This window comes from Oryzias latipes, chromosome 13 (genome assembly GCF_053564925.1).
Source record: "Oryzias latipes strain Hd-rR chromosome 13, Olatipes_Hd-rR_3.1".
NCBI classification, from domain to species: Eukaryota; Metazoa; Chordata; class Actinopteri; order Beloniformes; family Adrianichthyidae; genus Oryzias; species Oryzias latipes.
Genome location: NC_136249.1, coordinates 25,009,609 through 25,034,279, shown reverse-complemented (window position 1 = coordinate 25,034,279; position 24,671 = coordinate 25,009,609). Strand labels below are relative to the sequence as shown.

Genomic DNA, 24,671 nt, shown 5'->3' with positions numbered 1-24,671 from the left:
CTGGAGCTGCAATCTTTACAATAAGTCCAAAAAAACACGCTTGAGAGGTCCAGGATGTTATTGTAAATGAAGGTTTTTTTCCCATTGATTTTGTTTGAAGTTAAATAACAATTTGTTGACTGATTTTTTTCATACAATAGTTTATGGGAAAGTTAAAATATTAGATTTTGTGTATGATTTATTAGCAGGTGTGCCATACTTGGAGGAGATCATTCATAAAAGTTTCTGATTCGGAAACACCCGTCTTAGAAATGATCTACTTTCTTTTTGAGTGTATTTTTTTTTCTTTCAATAAACTTTATGGCACATTTTTCAATTTACAGAAATTCACATTCAGATGCACAATAAAGACACAATTGTTAATATCAAACACACATATAGGACCAAACAACAATAATAGTAATAAGCCCTGTGTGTGAGCTTTTTGAGTGTATGCACAATACCTTCAGGCTTCGTACATTTTTTATTTGGTTATTTTAAGGCCTGAAGTTTTATTAATAAACCAAACAAAGGCTACAGACCAGTATGGAATTGCAGAGATCTGCAACATTTAATGCTAAAAGAGCCCATTTTGTCCAATTTCTTTCTGACCAAATCTTAGAGAGAGATGCAAGATCCAACTTTTGAATTTAGAAAAATAAGCTTTTTCAAAACATTTCTGTGGCCATTGATCCATTCATTTATAAAATTTAGCTTTAAATTTTTACAATAATTCTATTATAACAGTGTTGAACTTTCGATATGACAAATTTAACCTACCTACTTTTTTCTTTTCTTTTTTAACTTGTCCTGTCCAACAACTGGTCAGACAGATGAAAGCTGAAGGCCTCTTGTGTTGGACATATTTTACTTTAACAAAAGGGGTTATGAATCTTCTGACAAAGCAGAGGTATGTCTGAATAAACCCCTTTTGTAATCGAGGCCAAACTTTATTCATTTTAATCATATTTAAAAAATATTTTGTGTTAGACCGGACAAAACAGAAAAAGAGGGAAGAAGAGAGAGGGATGTTAGAGAGGGGGGGATAGGAGGGGATCATAGAAGTGGGGGTGGGGTGGGGGGGGGGGGTAAAACCATGAAGCAGCATAAAGCAAGAAGTTGCTGGATGTTTATCATTACGGTCAGGTTCAGATGTAATACAAATCTAGAAGGGGCGGGGCCTGTCCACACACACACTCAAATGTTATAAACATAACTGTTTGCTCCAAAAATGTCCACATGTCAACATGTACACAATACAAATATCATTCACACACATATACCGGTACTTATGCCTTCAAAACAACTAGTGTGAAATATTTCATTCAATCGCACAAAATATTACTGCAAATCTGAGCTAACACCTGTGCTCAAGTAAGTGTTTATGTTCTTCTAAAATGGATGGTGGAATGTAAAAAGAAGGAGGGAGAGTGCCTAGCCATCCCCACACCAAGATCCCTGCCGCAGCAGCTGCGGTAGCCAGAACCCTCCTATGCCCGCACGGCAGCAGATGGAGAGCAACCGCCCCCCGGGTGATCACATCCGCCACCCAGGCCAGGGCCAGCAGGACCGCCACGGGGCCCCCGGATCCAGAGAGCAGAGAGGCATGGGGGGAGAGAGAGTCCAGCTCCAGCTCAACCAGGAGAGCAGCTCCCCCGCTGCGCAGGGAGGGTCCAACGCAGGGCCCCGCTCCAGAAGAGTGCCCACAGCCCCAGACGACCACCTCATCACCACCCAGGAGTTCTGGGCATCCCCCCACCCCAACCCCAGGTACGAGCCAGGACCCCCCAAGGGAGACCCGACCCGCGCTCCAGGCAGCCACCCAACTGGCCCACGGCAAGGCCAGCCGCCCCCGCCATGGAGGAGGGCACCCAGGAGAAGAGGGGGTCCACAAGAGGTGTTGTAAACATGGCCCGACCAGGCTCGCCCACAGTTTGAAATTTGGTGAGGCCTAGCGCTCAGGGGCAAAGACCCAGAACCCACACCACAGGGACACAGACACCCCCAGGCTCAGGTGTGATGTGATCCCCGGCTCTTGGTCTTGCCAGAAAGCTCAGGGATCCCTCTCCCTGCGTGGAGAGAGGACTGCCAGGCCCAGGAAACCAGCACCCAGGGAACGTGGCTGCTGTTGCCCAGGGCCCAGTTCCCCCTACCAGGGAGGGGGTAGGGAACAGATTGTCCTAAGTCCCACCTACCTCGTGAAATGTGTGTGTGTGTATTTGTGAGGGCGTGTGTGTGCATTTGTGTGTGTTGGAATGTATATTTTGAGGAGTGAAGGAGGTGTGTACAAAGGGGGTGCAGTTAAAATTGGCGGGTAGGGCACTGAGGGGACATCTCCTGATTACTCAGGAAAAAACAGGAAACAGAACTTAAACATGACAGAAACAAAACAGAAAGCAAAAACCAATACAAAGAAACCCATGCCATGACAAACAGTAGAGTAAACCTTTACCCATAAATTGTCTCACTTAACTGACATGCTAAAAATCTAGGCATAAATCTCAAAACTAGATAAACTAAAACAAATAAACCAAAACCAAAAACGTGTTATTTATTCCTCCCTGTGCTGGCTGGTCCCTAGCCCGGGTAAGATACAGGGTTGTGTCAAGAAGGGCATCTTGTCATGGCTACAGAACACTTTTCGAACCCAGATGCTGGAACCCAGAAGAAACACAGCGGGAGGCGAGCGTTGGCGGGTAAGAGTTTTAATACGAGGAGCAGAGAGCAGAACGTGAGCAGGTCCAGATGTCGGTTCCGAACTGAAAGACGGAAGCTAGCGGCGTCACTGGTGGATTTCTCCGTAGGCCGATGTTGACGACGGTGGAGACACTTGATGAGGCAGAGGCTCGTGGTGGGACCGCAGGAGAGGACAGACTGATGAGAACGGCTGGGAACTGATTCGAGCGACCACTCGTGGTACTGGATTCCTGAGGGTGAGTAGAGAGAGAGACAGGTTTAGTCACAGGCTTGACGTAGCGAAAACGAACAATAGCTTGACTTGACGACCAACTATGCACCATCAGGGGCAACGGACTGGCGAAGACTGATGATCCTGTGGCTCCTTATGAAGGCGGATGAGGTGATGAGGTAAGTGGTCGCAGGTGTTGAGAATCAGCAGCCAAGCGGAGAGGAGAGGGGGAGGAGGCCGACAGAGGCACCATGTCACATCTGGCATAAAACTATCAAACCACAGATGAGAATCACGTAACCCTTGTGCTATCCTAGGCACCTTAACATTGGGAGTTGGGTCATCTAGACCCACTACACAGTGCACTGAACCTTTTTTCTTTGATGATTTGTGATCTTCACTGGTTTCCATGGATTACATGAAATCTTTCCACCTTTATCCACCTTTGTCATGGTAGGGAGAACACGTCAATGCAATGGTGGGGTCATCTAAGATAGCACAAGGGTTAAAGCTGAGTCACTGTTCAAACCCCTGTAGGGATATGGCGAAAGGTGGACAACAACATTAGCCTTTCTATAAAGCAGAAGAGCCACAATCGAGGGGCAAAAAAAGCCACACGTGGCTCCGGAGCCACAGGTTACAGGTCCCTCAGCTAATGGAATGGCTTCTACTGTTGGTGTAACTCATACAAGTTCTCTTGACTAGGACTGTGTCAGATAAATGCATCTAGACATTAAAGAAAAACACAATTATAAACAACAAACCACAACAAGAATCAAGTTTCTCATGCACGAGGGAGAGGAGCAAATGTGTTGGAAAAGGTCCACCACGTTTCTCTTCTCAAAGGTCTGCCCCTCCCTGTGCTGCTTTTATTAAGAACACAAGTGGGAGGTAACAATTCAAGACAAAGACAAAAAGTTCATTAGGGGGTGTCGTCAAATGACCCTTTTGGTTGGATTCTAAGTTTAAACAGTATCACTTATCAGCTCAGGACAGTGTGTCGTAAACCCCCCTCTCTTCCTTGCTGGGATGAGAAGCAGATGAACAAACACACAACTGTTTTCAGAAGAGGTAACAAGGTCAATCTAAGTTAACATTTAAAGAAATACATTTAAACAATGATAATAATAAAACAAATTCCTTCACATACTCCCTCCTTTTTATCATTGATAAATGTCAAAATCTCACATCCAATATCACATCACTTTTCAGTTTTCTGTGACATCTTCATTTTCATAACACTTTCAATTTACACTCAGATGAGAAGTTTTTTTTTTTTTTTTCTCAAGTCATTTCAATTTCAAAATCATTACAGTCATCTTGTTCTCCCTTTAATAACAAGTTGTATTCTTGACTCATAAGAACACTTTGTACTCCACCATTCACTGCTCTGGAAATCATAGATTGAATACAAGGAAAACTGCACATAGTGAACACACAACATATGATCAGTACCATAAGAATAGGTGTCACTATTTTTAACAAAAGTTGCCACCAGGAACCAAAAGCAAACCAGGAGAAGAAATCCCAAGATTGGGGTTTCCTGTCATCCTGCATTGCCTGTTGAACCTATTCAAGTTGATGTAATGCTTCAGTGATGCTGTGACCTTCATCGGTGTTGTCAGGAATAAATGTACAACAGGTATCATTTAACATTTTACAAACACCTCCCTCCTGAGCAACCAATAAGTCCAAAACCAATCTGTTCTGTAGAACCATAAGTCTCATGCTTGACATTTCTTCACTATAGCCTTTAAATGCTTTAATTGTAGCGTTCAAAAATAATCCTAATCAATAATCAATGGTCTCAATTCTGAGGGCATTTTTAGCATTTCCAACCTAGGGAAACAATGCCATAGTTACCTTTTCCCCAGTATTCCAGTGTTCATGGTCTTCAGGTACATGTGATCCCCAAATGGAATCATGTGGCTTGACATCAATAAGGTTACGTCTGTAGCGCAGGTGAGGCTCATGGACTGCAGAAACTATGAAAGTGTGACCTGTGACCTTTACAGAAGCACAAATCCCACTCCAGTCTCTAGGCAGACTGAGGTAGAGGGCCTGCCCACATAACCAAAACATTTGATCAACCACATAAGTACCATTGTTACCTGGCATTAAATCTGGATTAGATCCAACACAACATCCTCTGGGGCAGGGAACAGCATAACCATGGGAAACTCTGTCATTGATTATCTGGACTGTGAAGGGAACAAGAAGTTCATGACACATCTTTATCGGCAAAGTTCCTAAAAACTCTGTGCCATTGTTAGTTACACAATGTGGAAACACAGTTCCTGGTTCCACACTAGCATATGGAGCTAATGATTTTGTCAATTTCAGTTTTTTAAACTGATACAAACTCTTACAACTCGGTCTTACAAGAGTTCCATTTGAAGTGGTGACGGCTCCAGTACTAATATACCCTCTGGTACTATATTCAATAACACAGTCGCTTTTCCACTCAGAAAATTGCTTTGCCTGCAAATTAGGATGTAGGGATGAAGCTTCAATTACAGAACAAACATAGCAATCCGATCTATTCTTTTCCTTAGCCAGTAACATAACATACCTATACCAAGAATTTGTCATATACAGGTGAGTTATGTTCATTTTTGGACTATTCAAAACATCATGTTCATCAATACTCAGCCATCGTCGAGAAATGTTTCTTTCCTCACTGGTGGTTCTTCTTGCGGGTGGATAATGATTCCAAAAGAATCGAATCCATGTGGTTGCTCCTGTCAGGAATAGCAGGAACAGTAAACAAAATAAACTGTCTCTTAGCCCAGTTGGACACGCCATGGTGGATATGTACCTATCTTCGGGAGGGAGAGGTTACTAGCACATCACCTCCTCAAGTCCTCTAACAGTGTAGGATCCGTGTAGTGCAAAAGAGTTCTGGTGTGCTTTCTTCCCTAAGACTAGGTGGATGTCTCGGCTTCGCTGACGTTGAGACAAGCAGCTTCTATACAGCTGCCTCCCTTTGTAGTCAGACTTCCCCACCTAGCAGTTGGAATTAGCCTCACCCAGATGCTTTTTCTTGCAGTGTGATAGATGGATCCAAGACGTCCTTTCAGCAATCTTTACAGCTGTTGGTGTAGTCAGCAGGACTTGGAATGGCCCTTCCCCCCGTGGGCTGGACCAACATTTCCTTTTTATGGCCTCCACAAACACCCAGTCACCAACCTGCACTGGTGAAGTGTCCTGTGGAGATAAAAAGGAATCTGGCACTTGATTTGTCCTTTGCACATCTTTAGTGGTAAACATTTTTCTCAAATAATCCACTAAATTTGCATCATCATCTGGAGAATGTTGCTGTGTAGGATCAATGTCTGGTAACCTATAAGAACGTCCATACAACATTTCAAAAGGCGTTAAAGGTTGACCTGCTGTGCGTGTGATACGCATGCTTAGTTGAACTAAGTCTATGCAGTCAGGCTACTGTCTGTTTGTCTCTTCCATGCATTTCTTTAACTTTGATTTGATAGTGCTATTAGTTCTCTTAACTAATCCTGCACTCTGTGGGTGATAACTACAATGTCTCTTTAAATCAATACAAAGATGTTGAGCTATTTTGTCTATCACTTGATTTACAAAATGTGTACCATTATCACTTCTTATCACTTGCGGTATGCCAAAAGTTGGGATTATTCTTTTACAAATAGCTTTAGCTACTGTAATAGCGTCTTGTGTTGCACATGGAAAAATTTCAACCCATTTGGAAAATGCATCAATAATCACTAAACAATATTTCAAATTTTTTTTGCTTTTATTTAATTTAATAAAATCCATAAGGATTGTATGGAAAGGAAAAGGTGGTTCAGAAAATCTTCCTCTCTTAAATTTAACAGTGCCTTGGGGATTATGATGCATACATGTAACACATTGTTTACAAAATTTTTTTATAGAGAATAAATCCATAAGTTGTATAATATTTCTCTAATAAGTTCACCATCCCCCCTGTTGAATCATGGCAAAGCCCATGACTCAAAATTGCTGCCCATTTGTACATGGATTTTGGTAAAATAGGTTTACCTTCTGTGCTGACATAAAGACCTTGTTCCAACTTTGCTCCCTTTTTCAACCATAAATCTTTTTCTTGTTTCGGTGCGCTGTGTTGCATTTCCTTTAAAACATCATCGGTTGCATCTGCAGTCAAATCCTCATTTGTGCATTTTTCTACATCTTTTGTTGCAGCTTGCTTTGCTGTTACATCTGCAAAGGAATTACCTTTAGAATTATGATCTGTTCTTCGTGTGTGTGTCTCACATTTACATATTGCTACTTTAGATGGTAACATTACAGCAGTCAATAATTCTTTCAGTAAGTCTACATGCGTTACTGGTTTTCCTGTTGATGTTTTAACCCTCAGTTCTTCCACTGTTGACAAAACAAATGCACTGTAGCAAACACATATTGGCTATCAGTATAGATTGTAACTGGCTTATCTTTAAACAGTTTGCATGCTTCAGTTAAGGCTGTCAACTCTGCTGATTGTGGTGAGTAATTTCCACGCAGGGGTCCTACCTTCAGAACCTTGTCTTGAGTTACAACAGCTAAACCCCACTTTGTTTCTGCCTGTTCAAAGTATAAGTCACTTCCTGCACATGTTCTTTCATTTCTTCCCAGTTTTGTCGTGAACCTTTAGTACAAGAAATAAATGGAACTGCATCTGCCATTTGTTTCCAATTTGTCACTCTTTCTGTACACATTAAATTTTTTTGCTGTCACAGTACAGAAACTAGTTTCAGCTTTCCAATAAAAATCATTTATTGTACATTTTTTGAAATCCTAGTTTACTCACTGCTTCATCATATCTCCTGTCAGGGCTAGGAGACTTTTTGCATCTTAACATGACATACAGAATGTCTGAAGACATAAAATCTGCATGGGGTGACACTCTGGCTTTTGCTTTCTCCATTAAGTTTTTTGCAGTCTGTCCAAGATCAGTTTTAGGTAGATCTAAAGTCCAATAATAGTGTGGTTCACCTCTGCCTCCTAGCACACAGATGTCTGTATCGGGGCAACGTCGTGCTTGCATCCCCCCTTCTCTGGTGGGGTAAATTCCTAACTTTAATCTTATCATGACATCTCTCCCTAAAAGATTAAAAGGACAGTTTGGTGCTAAAACCACAGGAATGCTTGTTGTTTCATTAGTGTCAGGATTTTCAAAACAAACTGGTTTACTCTAATGTTTAGTTTCAATTTGACCATCTGCAGATCTCATTTGTATTGTTTTATTTGACTTAGGAAAATCATTGTAATAACTTCTTATCACAGTTCTACAAGCCCCTGAATCACAAAGAAAAACAAACGGTTGTCCCTGAACATAAAGAGTTATTTCTGGCTTTTCCATAAGACAAACTTCAGTGAGATCTAAAAATTCATCACAAATTCGTTGAATTTCTGGTTCAGATTCATTGTTAATCTTGACATTACTTCTACCATCTAGTCAATCTGATTTCTTCCTTTCAGGACAATCTCTCAGCTAATGATCTCTCTGTCCACAAATCCAACATCCATCATCAACTTGCTCTGACCCTCTGTTGCTACTTCCTCTAGACCTTCCTCTAAAATTTTCTTTAAAATTTCCTTTTCCACGACCACAATTTCTTCCTCTGTTCACATTCCTTCCAAAAAACACATCACTACTTTCCTCCTGCCAAAATGTATGTTCACTTTGATTCCTAAATTTCTTTTTATTCACCATCACTTTTTCTGCATGAACAGCAAAATTCCTAAACTGTTGTAGTGCTCCTGTTGGTAGATCAACGTAAAGTTTCCTTATCTAGTCTGCAATCTCTGGTCTCATAGCTTGCAGTAAAGCTTGTTTCAGCTGCTGTCTATAGGGACCATCATCATTATCATTATCCCTGAGTCCACTGTTAGCTTTAAAAACTTCTTCAAATCTGACTCTAAAATCAGACACTAACTCTCCATCTTTTTGTTTAGTTTGACCAATCTTTCCATAATCAGGTCTCATTGGAAAGGCTTCTCTAATTCTTTGTCCTAAAAGTGTAAGACTTTGAATTAACTCTTAGACTGTTATGCGGAAGAGGTCTGGGTGGATTGTCATCATTCATAGGATTCCTTTACTTTTGCCCAGTCTGCTTTCATAGCAGTCATACATGCTTGCTGACATTCAATGCCATTCAGATGGTAAGCTCTCTGAACTTCCATCATTTGCCCGTGAGAGATAACTCCCCTCACTGCCTTCCGTACATCCTCTAATGTCCAGGTGCTAAGCAAAAGAAGTGTAGGCCTCTGGCCATCTTCTCCAGCTCTAGGATTGGACACTTCAATCATTGGGTTCAGATGGCTCTCCAGCTTCTTCCAAACCAACCCCCATAGTTTTACTCCATTCAAGTTTTTTCCCTTTTCCTCCTAACATTATTTTTTCTTTTTCTGGTTTATTTAAATCAGTCACTGGTGGGTTAAAACCCGTCAACAGAGGAGCATTTGTCCCCTGGTAGGGAGGAGGTGAGAAATCAGCTGGTTTCTGCTCTCCCCCCCTTTCATCCTGCCCCTGCTCGGTCTGCAGCCTGCTGCAGCCAGCTGTTGCAGGGGTCTGAGTCGCACATCTGATTTATCCTACTTTTTTTTAGCAATCAGACATGCTTATCTAGTTTTACTTTTCTGAATGCCACCCTTTATTTTTCGTTGCTTCATTTAACCACAGTTTTGCACAAATTAATTCTTCACTATTTTTTTTTGTTTCTTTTGTATTTTTTATTCTGTTTTTAATTTGTAACCTTTGAACTAATCCAGTACATTCCCCTTAAAATCCTAGTTTTTATCCCATTTTATCAAGAATGTAGTTGAATCTGGATGAACCTCTTTCCATATATATTTTTTCATTTGAATTCCCCCATTTTTTTTCTTTTTTCTTTTATTTATGTTAGTCACAGAGCGTGATCAGAACCAACAGAGAATTTCTCTCAGGACCGAATTTCACTCCCCGTGCAACAAGCTTCTAGGTCAGACCTATTGTCTGATCCGGTCACACGTTTAGGGTCCTCCCAGGAGCAAAACCCGTTTTAGACTCTGGGTTCTTTTCACCTAAAGCCTAATGAGATGAAATCTTGTTCTACTCCAACAAGCAGCCTTGTGTTCAAGCAGCCTTGTGTTAACACCGCAAGGTTTCCAGCTGCTCACTGCTTCGAACAAGTTCACTCCTTTCACACATGCACACACATTCACACCAAAAAAAAACTTTTTTTATTTTATTTTTGTTGTTATTCTAGGCCTTTTAGGGACTTGAACCCTCTTACGCGTTTTAGGCTGCAGGACTCGAACCTACACCTTTATTTAGAATTCTGGACTTTTCCGGGACTCCAAACCCACACGTGTTTTAGGCAACAGGACTTGAACCTGTCCCTCAGAATTCTGGGCCACTTCGGGGACTCGAACCCCTGAAAAAGCGCTGTACTTGCCTTGTCGTTGTGGTCTGACTGGTTAACGAATAACGTCAATCCGGACCCAGGGATCAGACCAGTCGATTGGCCGGCGTAGAATTCACTACGACGGACTTTCCTCCGGAGACCTAGTCTCACGGGCTGTGCACAGACTTCAATCGGCATGATCCTCCCCCAAGGACGCAGATATGTTGTCATCCGGCTCGAATGGACCAAAGAATGTCAGATAAATGCATCTAGACATTAAAGAAAAACACAATTATAAACAACAAACCACAACAAGAATCAAGTTTCTCATGCACGAGGGAGAGGAGCAAATGTGTTGGAAAAGGTCCACCACGTTTCTCTTCTCAAAGGTCTGCCCCTCCCTGTGCTGCTTTTATTAAGAACACAAGTGGGAGGTAACAATTCAAGACAAAGACAAAAAGTTCATTAGGGGGTGTCGTCAAATGACCCTTTTGGTTGGATTCTAAGTTTAAACAGTATCACTTATCAGCTCAGGACAGTGTGTCGTAAACCCCCCTCTCTTCCTTGCTGGGATGAGAAGCAGATGAACAAACACACAACTGTTTTCAGAAGAGGTAACAAGGTCAATCTAAGTTAACATTTAAAGAAATACATTTAAACAATGATAATAATAAAACAAATTCCTTCACAGACTGAAACCACGGAAATATACAGGAAAACAGCCTACTGAACAGTGTTTAACAAAATTATATAAAAAAAACTTTTTGAATTCCCTTTAGTTGTCAAACCTTCTTGTAGAAAAACAATCAAATAAACTTTACAAAATTATAAATCCCAGCAATGATAAGGGAAGATGAAAGTTTGACTGTATGCTGCATTCTTTTAGCTTCAATTTTGCAGCAATCCTCCTCTTTCCCTCTTCACATCTGACTGGTCAAAGGAATGGCACACAAGTGCACTCAGTTGTACTCACACCTACATACTCACCACTCTCTCTTTCTATCTCTCTTCATCTATCATCCATCCATATATTCATATATCTAACTTGAAATCCTATACAGTAGTGAGGTGCACGTTGGTTTCTGGGTCATGGGATTAAAAACTGTAGAACCTGGGCGATGTGCCCAGTAAGTAACATATTTCACAAAACTTCAATGGAAACCCTGTTTTTTTTTAATTAAATGAGTGACTTGACCAACAATCGCATAACACTGGCTGCCTTGGGCCGCTCCCACCTGCACAGAGCTTGCCGCTCCATGGTCTGAACAAGACGCCAATGTCTCCTTTGGTGATGATGAGCGCTAGTGCCGTGGCAGAGCTTTGAATGTATCTGTTGGAAATCAAAGTATTGTTCTCACCCATCGCCATGTTTTTGAATGACTGAGTTAGTTTGTGTTTATTCGCATAATTATGATTTTCAACATTTCAAGAATTTTGATAAAGTTTTGCACATGTGTGTAATGGAAACGCAGCTACTGACTGCAAACATCTGACTGGGATTGATGACAATGATTTTTGGACCTTAGACTTGTTTTGGAACAAATATATAAAGTTTTATGGCTTTTCCATTCATCTTTCTGAATGTGCTTAACTTAATAAAGTTTTAAAACAGTCAGTACGTTTCAAAACTTTGCTCACCAGCAGAATGACTGTGAGATAACCTTTGAGATCACCTTTACTGCAGAAAGACAGAGCTTTATAAACTCTCAGGACAAGAAGGTGTGTATCATTTAGCTTCAGTGGGAAATAGTGTTGTCACACAGTGGGCTCATTGTCCTGAGAGTTTGTCCTGGAAGGCACACAAGGCTTCTTTGTAGACCGCTGATATTAATCTGCAAAGACAGAGATCTGGAGGAGCTTACACAAAGCTACACACAGAGATGCTCTAACATTTTCTTTTTTGGATATTTATTGCGAGCCAGCAAAAAGAGGAAATGTATTGTCAGATCTGTTTATAATCGGAGACATTAAGATATAATTGTCATCAGTCAATTTACTAAACGCTGGTCTGCCGTCACCGCTGGAGACATGAGGTGTCACTGCCAGATGTCATTCTACGGCTTCAGCCAACCTCAAGCACAAAGAAGGCCTTTGGTCAAGTGTTTTCTTGCCAGACAAGTGACAGGACCTCGCCACTACCACATCAACATAAACCAGAACACAGGAGGAATGTTCTGAGACCACAGACCAACAGAGTCACCAAGAGCCCACAAAGAATTCAGTTCATCTTTAAACTAAAGAGTCAGAATGTGAATGAAAACTGCTTGAGCCTTTTGGTGAAGACCACAATGGACATGGCTAACCAACTGCATTAATGTGGCAAAGCAATAGAAGCTAAAAGAGGTTCTAACCCACTTTGACTGTATATTTCAGCAAGGAAAAGACATAAAATGGAGGACTCACTCCAACTTACACAACTATAAGTCTGTGCTTTTTATTGTATCTGCTTATGTAAAACATTACTAAGAAATATGCTGCCACCTAGAGATACAGAAAAATCATGGCAGATAAATACAATTCCACAAAAAAGGTGAATATCTGGCATCAAGACTTCCTCTTGTAATGGGGTGTTTCTAACAAGTGAGGGCAGCATATCTTCACTTTGCAGATGCTCTTTCTCATAGTCCATGCATGGAACTTTTCTTTTTACAAAGGAGGCATATTGAAAAACAAGGTGGAGATATTGATTGTTTTATGAATGCAGTTTTGAAGGGTAAAGTATAGCAGAGTACGGATTTCTGTGGCCTAATTTTTTTCTCTGATCTTTTCCTCAGCTGGGTGGAAGGCTTAGCAGAAAGGCTAGAACTACTGCAGAGAAATGGACTCAATCTTTCAGAGACTATAATGCGATTTATGATATTATAGTGTGTGCTTCCTCTCAGTTTGTTTTCAAAAAGTGCTCCTTATTTGTTATAAAAACTTTTTTTTCATGTTTTCATACTTCTGCCACTGCAGTGTGGTTTATCATCGAGTGTTTGAAAACTATAGTCACAGAATCACCAGTTGTTCTTATTTCTGTCCTGTTTCATATCTGTTATGGATTTACTGTTTTCTGGAACAGATTCGTTTGTCAGTACTGTCCAAATACCTGTTAATTTAAATGATGATTAGAAGTATGGATTATTTTTTTGTGCCCAGATTGTCTCTGGGATGGGCGGTTTGAATGGGTTAAGGGTGTATCCTCCATCTGAAGATGGAATTTGCTGCAATTCTTTCATGACCCTGGAAAGAACTTGACCATAATGATGAAACACTTTAAAACAATTGTTTTACTTTAAGGAACCCAATTTGCAACTTACAAATCATACTCAAAATATACAGGCAAAGCTGAGTTATTCAGGATCACAAGTCCAGTTAATCTGGCCTCTGTCCAAACAGCTCTAAATTCCCAGATTAGTGTTAGAAGAAGATGGAGTTAAACCAAAGTTGTTGTCAGTTTTCTCTTCTTGTTATGATTCACTGGCTTGGATTTCTTTAGTTCTAATATTTGGCCTTTCTTGGTTTTCTGTGCAGGCTTGCTGTGACTCCGCCTACTCACCTGTGGATCCTCTTGAGCAGTCTCTGCTGCCTGCACTTTGCTAATTAGCCCCTGCAGTTAAATAATGACCCCTGAGTCTTCAGTGTTAGCTTGTCTTACATTATGCCAAGTTCTCTGAATTTATGTTCTTTTAAGCTGCATTTGCAATTGTAAATTAAAAGTAAATAAATAATAAGAACAACAAATTATGTGTGTTGTTAAGAATTTATGAATTTTTAAAATGTATTTTTAATGTTATTTACCATTTCTCTAATGTTATTGATAGATCTACAGTAACAAGGTAATTTGTTAGATCAATAAAGTTCTATTCTACCTATTCTATAAATTCTTGGTTTTACATTTTCTGTGGTTTGTTTTCTCCCTGCATCTGGGTTCTCACCTGTTTGCCCGTCCGTGACACCTCCTTATGTCTTAGCACTTACACTAATCATTTAGTCCAAGTTCAGAATCTTTAGCTAAAAGAGAAAATTTAAGATGAGCTCTTCAAATAGTCACATTATTATTATCATTATTTTATTTTTTATTTTTTTAGTTATTAATTATTGATTCATCTCCTTGAAATTATGGTTTACCTAAAATCATAAAAGAACCAAGTATTTTTAACACTCTAAATTGATGACAACCCATGGTTTATGCTTTGAATTTTAAAAGGTTGATCCTTCTGAAGAAAAGCAGGTCAGATGCATTGAAGCAGCCATAAAAGTGTAGATTTTCCAACATTTTTCAAAAATAAAGGTCTAGTTTAGTAGACTGACCCAATTTTCCATTAACATTAACACTGCTTTTGAAAAAAATATTTGAAATCAATCCAGTTAAAACTTTGTGTTAGAAAAGGTTAGTTTAGTTTTGGTTAAAGTTGTTGAAATATTTCCTCCAATAGTTGAAGACTAAAAAGAGCTAAAAAGAATTGAAAGTAGAGCAGGATGGGTTTTTTTTGGCATAATACTTGACATTTGAAGTACAGTATGGGCTTCAAACAGAATAGGAAGAACTTTGAAGGGAAAGCTTTTACTTTTTATTTTCCTTTTTGACTGGCCATGATGTGTTGGAAAAATAAGAACAAAGCCATGCTGCCTGTTGCTCATTTTGTTTGGCCCAGCCGCCTTTGCTTTAGAGCAGAAAGTAACCTAATCGTCTTTACTCACTTCTAAAAGACCAGAAATTAATTGTTGTATGATGCAATAGGAGAACTGTGGCTTGGATTTTCAAGTAGCCTGAAACAAACCCTTACAGTTTGTACATACTGCAGTAGACATAAAAACACTATGTTTGAACTTCCTCTGCATTTTTGTTCTATTTTTTGTTTGAATTATTGATAAATCTGAATATTGTAATGTTTTCAATGATCAGTCAAAGGATCTTGGTCTTTAGTTTTGATTCATAATGTCTAAATTATATTACGTATATTACGTTTTTTTTCAATTGATTTAGTTAAATTGTTTAACTATTAGTCCATGATTTTTCGTGATCACACCTTTTAGTTTGCACTTATTGCAGCTGCACATCCAAAATGTAAATGTAAATGAGTCTTTTGTTGTTGCAGAGATTTTCTGGACGGTCATGTTCCAGTTTTTTATATGTTCAATATATTTACGATTTTTTTTATCATTTAAGATTTCAAATTCCCTCCTTTCAGTCTTAACATCAGCTGATAATTAGATTTATTAAAATGCAAGTACAGTAAAAAAAACAAAGAAGGACACAGATTTGTTTGTCGTGCAGAGACAGAGTTTTTAACTGACACTTCCAACAGTGGTCATGGAGTGACGATGGCAAAGAGCTGATGCAATCGACCTCTCAACCTGCAATGTGTTCTTGGTTCTTGGGCAAGATTCTGAAGCCCACATTGCTCCCCGGTGGCCTGCCAAGTCCCTGCACATGAATGCTTGTGGACAGATGTTTGTGCCACTTTGCCAAGCACAACAATCATTGTTTTGTGTGCTCAAAAAAAACATTTTACACTTAAAAATACTTAACCTAACTTAAAATACATGGAAACAAAACAAGTTTACCTAACACTTAAAAGTCTGTGCAACCAAAACCATTTTCGATCAAATTCATCAATTTATGTCTTCATGTTTGAACATATGTGTGATAGGACCTGTATGTTTTTCTCTTTTTTTTCTTATTTACCCTTAGTTTTCTTGCCTATGATGTAATTTGGAGTTTTTCTCTCTCCTTGATTAGAAACAAATGACTCTTAAGTCAAGTAAAAGGTTCCAAAATCTTGAACTGACTATAGCATATGGCTTTCGTATTACAGTCATTATAAATTTTGATTGACTTTTTAGCTGTACATTTAACTTTATACCTGTTGTGGTCCTTTATGTGGTGTTTGCCATGTGAGACAATCAGCTGGTTGACTTGAAATTAAAACTAAAAGGAGACTCTGAAAATGGGGATTGATTCTCAGGTGACAATTTTTCCCTTTACACCTGTCAACTGCAAAGAGCTTCGGAATGAACCCATCATTTACTAACTGCTGTGCCAGTTCCCAGTCCTCAAAATGCATTCCAAGAATGATGGAAACCTGATGCACATTTTCACCTTTTTGTTGTGAGAATTTTGGAGAACAGTATCAATAAAAAAGCATCAGTCAAGATAAAACTGTAAACATCTCAACCCTAAAATGTGTTTACTTTTAAAGCAAAACTCATAAGAGAAAAACTGTATTTACTGATAACTTTTTGGCTTGCTCTTTGAGACAGAGGGAGAGTAAGCACAAATGAAAATGCTTTGTTTTAATTAATTACATCACCTGATGACTTGGGTTGTCCTTATGCAGCCACCTGCTTCATTAGCTTTCAATTCAGTGAGTGTATTTTTTAACCTTACATGTACAGTTAAATAAAAAGGGAAATACACACCTCCAGTTATTTGGTTTTTTATCTTTAAAAATGATGTTCTTTAATGAGATACTGAATTGCATTTTCAATAAAAGCATCGCTAACAAAAATGACGAAAGTGCTGCTGAAAATAAGAAAAGTCTCTAATATTAAAACATATCCTCACTATTAAGTTAGAAGCTATGTTTGTTAATTTATAGAAAACAGTGTTTTGAATACGGAGCTGCACAGTGGAGCAGTGTGTAGCCCCACAGGAAGAAGGCCATGGTTCAAATCCCAGCTGGGACCTACCTGTGTGGAGTTTGCATGTTCTCCACATACAAGTGTGAGTTCTCCCTTCTTCCTCCCGCAGTCCAAACACATTGCCCTAGGTTAATTGGTCACTGGTTAAGTGTGCTTAGGTGTGCATGTGGGAGTGATTGTGTGGCACTGCAACAGAGTGGCACCCTGTCCAGGGTGTACCCCGCCTTTGCACAACAGTGGCCATTATAGGCTCCAGCAACTTCGTGACCCCGTTAGGGATGTAGCGCATTAGGAAAATTGGTGTTTTGTTTATTGAACGTCCAGTTTTTAACCTGAAACAAACCCTTACAGTTTGTACATACTGCAGTAGACATAAAAACACTATGTTTGAACTTCCTCTGCATTTTTGTTCTATTTTTTGTTTGAATTATTGATAAATCTGAATATTGTAATGTTTTCAATGATCAGTCAAAGGATCTTGGTCTTTAGTTTTGATTCATAATGTCTAAATTATATTACGTATATTACGTTTTTTTTCAGTTGATTTAGTTAAATTGTTTAACTATTAGTCCATGATTTTTCGTGATCACACCTTTTAGTTTGCACTTATTGCAGCTGCACATCCAAGATGTAAATGTAAATGAGTCTTTTGTTGTTGCAGAGATTTTCTGGACGGTCATGTTCCAGTTTGTTATATGTTCAATATATTTACGATTTTTTTTATCATTTAAGATTTCAAATTCCCTCCCTTCAGTCTTAACATCATGTGTGAGTTCTCCCTGCTTCCTCCCGCAGTCCAAACACATCCCCATAGGTTAATTGGTCACTGGTTAAGTGTGCTTAGGTGTGCATGTGGGAGTGATTGTGTGGCACTGCCTGAAAGAAGTCAGGGTTGTCAGTGGAACCATCACACTTCGTCATCTCAGCCAGTACTTTCCATAGATGTGTCCATGGTGTACCCTGCCTTTGCCCAATAGTAGTTGGGATAGGCTGCCCCATGGCCCCAAAATGGATGTAGCAGGTTAAGGAGATGCAGTGGTGTGGGATTTGGGCTCATTTGGCGAGAGCTGGAGGTGAGGCATTTTCTATGGGTGATGTCGCGCCTCAATTCATCCATTGTTTTTTTACAGTCAATAGCTGTAGCTAACATCAAAGGTCAAGCTTGGCACCTTTTTCAACCTCATTTTTTCCTGCTAACCAGAACTCTAATAAATGATCTTCAGAATTACTCCCGCAGGAGTTGTTGAATGGATTTTTGATTGAGGAGCCATTTGTCTGTTCCAGCCAAAACCAAAATCCGAAAAGGAAGAATGGAAAGTTAAAAAAAGAACAAAGGAAAAGCTGAAACAAGTGATGCAGTAAACAAACTAAAAAAAAAAAAACATCCTGTTGTTTCAGTCGTTAAGAAATTAAGCCCTGCATGTGTGCTCAGCTCCTTAGATGCCATAAATGTGTCCAAGGCTCCTTTGTTCCTGCTGCTCCAGCCGCAGGTGGTTTTCAAATGCAAGCTGAGACAAAGGGTTTAAATGAAACACCTTGTCTGGGATATTTAGCAAATGTCAGCCTGCATCTGTCCCCCTACTTCACACCTGCACACACCGACTCGCACCCAGAGAATATTTACTTCCCCTTTAAATAGACAGATCAGTGTTTCGAAAATTGCCCCAATGTTTCAAGAGCAGTTACTAATGTTTTTGGATTTGATTTGATCAAATAAAGCCTCCAAAAAACAGACTATAAACATGCTTCTCAACCCAAGATCCCCTTCCTTATATCAGATTAAAATGATATGTATGACCTCGCTGTGCAAGCACCAAGTCTTGTTCAAAGATATTATGATTCATACAGATTTGTGCAGGAATCAGTGGAAGCATCCTGGCATGAAGAATCGGGGATTAATTTTTTTTTCTTCTGGGAAACTAATTGAAAAGACCAGCAATGGGGCTCTTATCACTTTTGTCCCCAGCTGAGCCATGGCCAAGCTTAGATATGACTGACAGAAAAAAGGAGGCATAATGAACTGCATGTGACTGTTGAATAGGCAGGTGCAGGATTGCAGACGCTGATGTGGTTTAATAAAGATATCCTGCATTAACTGGTATTCATATATTCTGATCAAATTTTAATACACAGAGTCTGTTGTAAGCGCCTTTGTAATGGATGAATGAGCCGCCAAAGTAAATTTTTTTCATGTCAGGCTTTGATACTGTATCTTTTTAGGAACACATAAGGCCAAGGGATTCATTTCTTTTCTTACAATTTATCCCTGCATTGTGATTATTTGGGCGGCACGGTGGAGTGCTGCGCATCGCTGTCTCCTCGCCTCTATTATGAATTTTGGCTAGAAGCATTCCGCATTGATCTTTTTCTAAGATAGTTTTCTTTTCTTTTTCTTACTTTTCCTATAGTTGAAAAGTCATGTTTGGTGACTAGTCACAACCATGAGTGTCCATTTTTAGCCTATCTGTGGTAATGTAAAATTCCTACATTTGGCCAAATAAAGCCAATACTTGTCAGCAAGCCCGACAGCACCGAGTCCGTTCTTCAACAAATTACCCCATGACACGCACTACTGCTCGTTTAAGTTTCACACAGTGGCGGAACTAGAATATTTCATATGGAGGGCGAGAGGAGGGCAGAATGCTTTGGAAGGGTGGCAAATGAAAACTGCAGCGTGGAAGCCTAGATGGGCTGGCATACACAATACAGAGGCGAAGCAAGTACATTTGGTCGTAAAAATGTGCGTAGCTATGCATGAACATGAGAGTTTTGAGCGCGAAAGCCCAAAACTCACATTTATGCACGTTAACATTGACTTTTCATTCGAAGTGGCCGCTTGAACGCACGTAGCCAAGGACTGCGTGAAGGTAGCTTTACGATTTACATAACTTAGTTTTTGTTCTCGGCAGAATTATTCATTCCAGTCACAATGTAATGGCTCATCTAACCAGTGACAGTCAGAATATTTTCAAAATGAACATTTCACACTTATTCAGCCAACACTGCATGTTCTCTATGTTCTCTCTAGACTTCTACATGTTCATGAAGATCCTACTTTTCATTTTTTTTTAGAAAATATAGTATCATGAAGAAAACCCATCAGAACATTCAATGATGTTAATGAAGCATTTTGATAATTAAGGTCAGTGTGTGAAGAGAAACTATTCCACTAGCTTGCTTAACGTTGAAATGATCCATTATCAGAGTTAATGATGAAACCATTTCTTGGATGTTATTATTGTGAATCCTTTTTTTTCGACTAATGTAACCCATTTCACTTAACAGTAATTTGCTGTTGGTTGTGTTGCAGTGATAATGAAAAGACAGGATTGTTTGTTGCTTCTCAATAAATCACGGTGAAAATTTCTAAAATGTGAGGGTCAATTGAAAGTTAACGGCAGGCATTTTAGTACCCCTTTTTCTATCCCTTGTTATTGAAGGTACAGTCAAGAAAAATGAGTCATTTCACTTTCCTTACTTAATGTGAATCCCTTTGCTTGCAGCATGTCACCTGGCTCTTTGCGGTCTACAGGCCAAATGATGCTCAAGGTGACTCTGCTCTGACCATCCAGAGACAACTGTGGTCTCATGGTTATTCTTTTTTTCCCATGCAATGTATGGAATAAGTTGGATAGTGTCTTTTTTCCAGGACTTACAGTCTAGTTCACCTCATCTCACTGTCTGCCTAATTATTCAAAACGTTTGTGGTGTGAGGATTTGGGTTATTAAGATGCAAAGGGCTGAAGGTCTGTTGTTCAGCTGACCTCATTCTCATGAGTTCAGTTATAGAGCATAGACACAAACCAGTTTCTGGCTTTTGTTTTACAAAATGCAGATGCTTTCCATGTGCACAAAAGATTTATGGAAAAAAAGGCGCTTCTTCTAAAAACTGAATTTTGATGGTGAATAGAAGTTCCTCTTTTGGCAGAACAAGAACAGGTTGTATAATCTTGCATGTTTTGCATCTTCAACAAAAATTACAGCATATATTTCTATATATCTATATATTATATATATCTATATATATTATATATATATATACATATACATATACATATACATATACATATATATATATATATACATATACATATATATATATATATATATATACATATATATATATATATATATATATATATATATATATATATATATATATATATATATATATATATATATATACACAGCCAGAAAGGGGGCCCCATATAAACCCATATGGTTTTAAAGGTGAGCAGAGAATGTGGGCCTGAATGGGTTTGTCCACAGTCTCTGTGGTAACTCCATTTGTGTTTGCCCACATGGGCTGCCTTGCTATGCTAGCCAGTTGCCGGGTAAAAATCTTGGCGAGCTCCGCTGCCCACGGCCTGGCAGAGCAAGCAAGCAGCACCGCGAACAAATGTAAAGTAACTACTGTAGTTTTATCAGACAGAAAAAACTGTAGACAGTAGAAACAAAGTTTGCCGGAAACCAATTATTTATTACCTGATAAATTTTGTACCTTTTTACTAATTGAATCTTGTTCATATCTGTATACAACTGGTACTCCCAGTTTTTGATACATGTCTGTGTCTTTCACAACCTTTTTCATTAATAAAGTTTTTTAGGGATCCAATTTAGTGTTTGCAATGTACATTTAACCAAATGCAAGATGTATCAGACATGACTGGGATGCAACCCACAGTGAATAGACAAGCAAAAGAATTCAATATGATGCAACACATTTTATAGATGCAACAGCTTGCGGAAAGGATTTACTTTTTTTTTTTAACTTGATTGGTTATGTTCTGTTTTATGTGTTTTTTCATAGAGAGTAGCTTTGGGAAATTTAAAAATTCTTGAAGGAACGTCACTTTATTCAGCTTTAAATCTCACTTCATAAACAATTTATTCAAACCAAAAGAACGAGAAGCTGAAGGAATAAAAATATGAAACCTAGTTAAGCCTGACAACAACAGGGCTTTGCACACCTGACAAAATTCCACCTCCTTTTAGAAAGACCCTCACTCTGCAGCTCCCATTCATTCATTAGATAAAAGAACTTTCCCCACCACAAGGGAGGGAAAGTAATCTGTTATGGTAAGATTGTTGCTTGACGAGCTGTGTCTTCGACACTGAACTGATTTGAAAAGCAGATAACTGCAGCCTTACAGGCCGTATTAAAATTGAATTGTACGGAGTCAGTTCTTTGCTGGCTTTTCAAAACAAACGTGCATAAGCACATTCTTTTTTGAGCAGAATAACATTAAGAATTAAGTGTCAGAGCCACAGTTCATTTTTGACATTCACCAAGATAGACAGTCCATTTATAATAAAAAAAGTTTTTAATATTTTCTGAGCCTATAATACAATTTTAAAAATTTTCATTTAAAAAAATAAAAAAATGGTGTCTATTTTTGTCACAGAGGAAAAAGCTGAATGCTTAATTGTTTTTCCCTGAAGACCTGCTTAGCATAGCAAATAGGACAAGACATTGTTGTGTAGTATTATCATAACAACAAAAAAATTAACATACAAATTAGGACACTAAAGCCCACTTAGTGGTTTACAAACCACTAACTATCTAATTGAAAAATCAAATTAATGCTCAGTCGTGTTTCCATAAGGATTATTCTTAGAAAACATCACTGATAATAATAATAATAATAATAATAATAATAATAATAATAATAATAATAATAATAATAATAATAATAATAATAATAATAAAACTTCTATGATTGGTAAACTGAACCTGCCAAGGAAACTCCAAAAATTAACACATTTTGCTTCCATCATCCAATTGTTTGGTCATTTGCCTCCATTCTTGACAACGACTCTACAACAGAGTATAAGGGACACTATAAAAATTAAAAAAAATGAAATATGAGAATAAAGTAAAACAATACACGAAAAAAAAGTAAAATTATGAGAAAAAGGTCACAATTTTATGAGAACAAGCTCATGGAACTATGAGTAAAAATAGTCAATATTTTACAAGATTTTACAAGATTTATTCATACGTTTATTAAGATAAAGTCTGTTTACTAAGAAAAATAGAAACAACAACCAAAAAAAGAACCAATATGAGAAACGAAGAGCGCAGTATATGCTGTTTCTTTACTATTGGTTTCAGAGAATATGAAATACTTAGGGTGTATTCAGACTGGACACATTTGGTCCGCTTTAAGTGAACCAGAGCTCATTTCCCTCGATAACCCGGAACAAATTTTAAATCTGAATTACACCCAGGTTGACCCTGGTCGGGGGACTAGGAACCACTCTCTGACCCATCTTTTGAAGTGGTCTCGGTTCGTTTCCAGTCGGACTGAACTTCGGTTCCTTCTGAGATTCCTCAGTCTGACTACAATCCGTTCCCGGAGTGTAACAACTGGACCAAAACAGCCAAAATAGCCAGTCGTCACGTGATGTAAACAGATTAGGAATGAAGCAACGGATGAGCCACAGACAAATGTAAAGCAACGATTGTTGTTTTATCAGACAGAAAAAAAAGGGTCCAACTCCTCACCAGTTATGCTGTTTATTTAACACAGCTGAAAACGCATCTTACATGCTTTTCTGTGTCTCGTTAGGTGGCACGCGCCTGATGCTGTGGTGACATCATCCTGCAATGACGTCATCCTAAAAGCTTATAGTCTGTAGTGTGAATACACCGTCCTTTTAGTGAGTCAACACTTAACATAGTTGCGGGGTCTAAATCATTAACTGTACATAAAGAACTGGACTGAGCAGGTGTGAGGGCACCCATAGAAAATGCCTCAGCTCCGGCTGCGGCCAAATGAAGCCAATTCAGCCGGCCTTTTCCCCCCATACGAAATAGTATAGAATAGATGTTCATTTGTCGTCGTCACACAGTTTCAGCAGCCTAGTGCTTGGATGGTCGGTGCTAGGCAAGGCAAGGCAAGGCAAGTTTATTTGTATAGCACAATTCGTACACAAAGTAATTCAAGGTGCTTCACAAAACAGAAAAATGCATTAAAATCACAATACATCATAGAAATAATCAACATAAAATTTACTTTAAAAGAAAAGGAGAAAAAAAAAAGATTTAAAAAGAAAGGAAGGAAAGAAAGGTGCAGATAGGACCTTTCAGTCATATACATGGCTAAACAGAAATGTTTTAAGTCTAGATTTGAACATGAACACAGAAGAGGCCTGTCTTACGCCTTCAGGGAGGCTGTTCCAGATTTTAGCTGCAGATTATTGAAACGCTGATTCCCCTTGTTTAGTTCTGACTCTGGGAATCAACAGGAGGCCGGCCCCTGAGGTCCTCAGAGTACGAGATGGTTTATATGGCACTAACATGTCAGAGATGTACTTTGGTGCGTGGCCATGGAGAGACTTGTACACAAGCAGAGCTGCTTTGAAGTCTATTCTTTGAGGTACAGGGAGCCAGTGCAAAGACCTGAGCACAGGACTAATGTGATCATACTTCCTGGTTTTGGTCAGGACTCGAGCAGCAGCATTCTGGATGTACTGAAGCTGTTTTACAGCTCGTTTGGAGAGGCCGGTGAGCAGGCCGTTACAGTAGTCTAACCTACTGGAGACAAATGCATGAATAAGTATCTCCAGGTCTCGCTTTGAGATTATGTTTTTGATTTTGGCAATGTTTTTCAGGTGGTAAAATGCCGCTGATGTTACTGACTTGATATGGCTGTTAAAGTTCAGGTCAGAGTCCATGATTACCCCTAGATTTCTGACTTGATTTGAGGGTTTAAGAGACAGAGAATGAAGGTAGCTGCTGACAATTTCTCTTTGTTTCTGTGGGCCAA

The 24,671-nt window shown here is 39.0% G+C and overlaps 1 protein-coding gene and 1 long non-coding RNA gene across 2 annotated transcripts in view; both read right to left on the bottom strand.

The window, feature by feature from the left end:
• The window catches only part of ncam1b (neural cell adhesion molecule 1b), a 107,023-nt gene that overhangs the window by 74,650 nt on the left and 7,702 nt on the right, over positions 1-24,671 (bottom strand). The gene's annotated exons all lie outside the window — the stretch shown is intronic.
• On the bottom strand, positions 2,668-3,125 carry LOC111948451 (uncharacterized). Its single transcript, XR_002874465.2, has 2 exons — positions 2,997-3,125; positions 2,668-2,906 (listed from the first exon to the last, which is right to left on the bottom strand). It is a non-coding gene; the product is annotated as an uncharacterized LOC111948451 (long non-coding RNA).